Here is a 2,306-nt window from a genome sequence, read left to right on the forward strand (position 1 = left end):
AGCTTTATGGCAGAGATGGAAGTCTGAGTGACTACTATATGTTTGAATTTTCTCAAGCTTTACTTGTGTCCCAGCATGTGGTCTATTTTTGAATATATGCCATGTGCACTTGAGAAGAATGTGAATTTTTTGCAGTTGGGTGGAGAGCTCTGAATGTCTATCTAGTCCAGTTATTTAATTGTTGCGTTTAGTTTCATAGCCTCCATGTTGAGCTCCTTTCCTGCTAAACTGTCTTTCTTGGAGAGTGATGTGTTGAAGACACCTACTATGAAAGCTGAACCTGTGATTTCTTTTTTCATCTTTTGAAAGGGTTTCATTCATGAATTTTGCAGATCTCTCATTGTGCACATATTTGTTTCTGATGCTCACTGCCTCTTTGTCTACTGATCCTTTAAGCATTATATAGTGCCCATCCTTATCTCTTGTTATGTCCTGTACCTTGAGACTAATTTTGTCAGAGGTTAGGATTGCTACGCTTGTTTTTTTAAATTGTCATTAGTTGTATATACTTTCGCCAGCCTTTGATCTTCAACTTGTTTACTTGTCTGCTAGCTTGAGATGTGTCTCTTGCAGACAACAGATTGACTGGTTCTGTTTCCTAATCCAGTCTGCCAGCCTTTGTCTTTTAATGAGTGAATCCAGACCATTGATGTTTAGAGTTATTACATCCATGTGTGGATTCTTTTCCTCATCTTGTACCTTTTGTGTTAGAAATTTTCCTACCTCCCTTTTTAGCAGTGTGTTGTGTATGTGTGGGGGGATTCATTCTTTTTATCATTGGGTCAATGATGTCTTGGGAATTGCTTTTATTGCATTGACTTCTGTATAGTGTTATGCTATGTGGTGGTCTCGTGTTTGTGCTCTGTGGATGATGGTCTTCTATACAAAGTGAATTGGAAAGAATTTTTGTAGTTTTTTTTTTTTTTTTAATAAAATGTATCCTCTAAATTTTTCCTTGTCCAGGAAAACTCTTACCTTTCCAACTATTTTGTTGGATAGTGTAGAGGGGTAAGGGAGTTTTAGGTTACTGTTATTCTCTTTCAACTTTCATAGGATGCTCTCCTCTTCTTCGTGGTGTCTGTAAATAAGTCTGAGCATAGTCTTATCTGAGTACCCTTATAAGTGACTGCCTTTTTCCCCCTCTCACTGCTCTTATAATTTTTTCCTTCTTCTCAAAGTTGGGTTACTTAACTACTATATACCTTGGTGTATTGTTCTTGGGGTTCAGTATGATTGGTGTGCTCTCTACTTCCTGGATTCTCTGCTTCTCATTCATTAAATTAGGGAAGTTTTCTTCCAGGAATTCCCTCACTCTTCTGGCTGTTGATTTCTTTGTTGGATCTTGTTCTGGTATCCCAATTATCTCAATATTATTATTCTTCATAGCATCCCTCATGGATCTCAGGTTTTCTTCAGCTTCTTTGATTATCCTGTTTGATTGCCTTTTCTGTTTCTTGCATTCTGCTTGGCCATCTTCAAGGCCACCTGAAATGGTGAGGCCTCTTACCTTATTATTTAATTCTGCCGCTTCATCACTTAACTTTTGTATTTCTCTTCAGTATGTTGACTCCATCTTCTCTATTATTTCATCCCTCTCCTGTTGTGATTCCCTCATATCCTGTATTACTCAAAACTTCTTTCTGAAGATTTCTTTCCGTGGCAGGTCAAAGTCTCTTTGTTCTAAATATATCACTAGGATCAAGTACTCCTCCGGTGTTGCACTTTGTTTCTCTTGCTTTCTTGTATTGATTGTGTGAGTTGTCTGCATGTCATTTTGGTGGAGCTCAACATCACTTTCCCAAAGACCAGGAGCCTGTGTTTTCTCCCTGGGAGGACAATAAAAAGGATTCTAAGGACTTTCTGAAGCCCACTGTGCTGCAAGATTGTGCTGCATCTCTCACTGGGGCTTTGCTTTCTCCCTCCACAGCCAGAATAATTTATTTGGAGGTCAGCTCATGTGGCCCACTTAAGCCGCATGGGCAGGGTGGTCTTGTGCAACTGGGGTGGTGGTGGGGCTGCAGGCTATGAAGTAGTGGCAGCAGGTTGAAAGTGGGGCTGTAGGATGTGCAGTGGCAATGGCAGTGGTCGGGGGTGGGCCAGGAAGTGGTGGCAGCAGCAGCTTGCAGGTCAGACTGTGGGGTGCCAAATGGCAGCAGCAGTGGTGGTGGTGTGTGTGTGCGCATAGGCCATGAAGCAACAGCAGTGTAGAAGTTGGTGGCCACGGCAGTCAAGGGTTGGGATGTGTACATGCCTGGGTGAGTGACGCAAGTCAATGTCCCCTGCGAACTGCAGCTGATGGTGTGTAT

This window comes from Echinops telfairi, unplaced genomic scaffold, assembly GCF_000313985.2.
Source record: "Echinops telfairi isolate 266 unplaced genomic scaffold, ASM31398v2 ScPeMD7_5;HRSCAF=22, whole genome shotgun sequence".
Classification (NCBI taxonomy): Eukaryota; Metazoa; Chordata; class Mammalia; order Afrosoricida; family Tenrecidae; genus Echinops; species Echinops telfairi.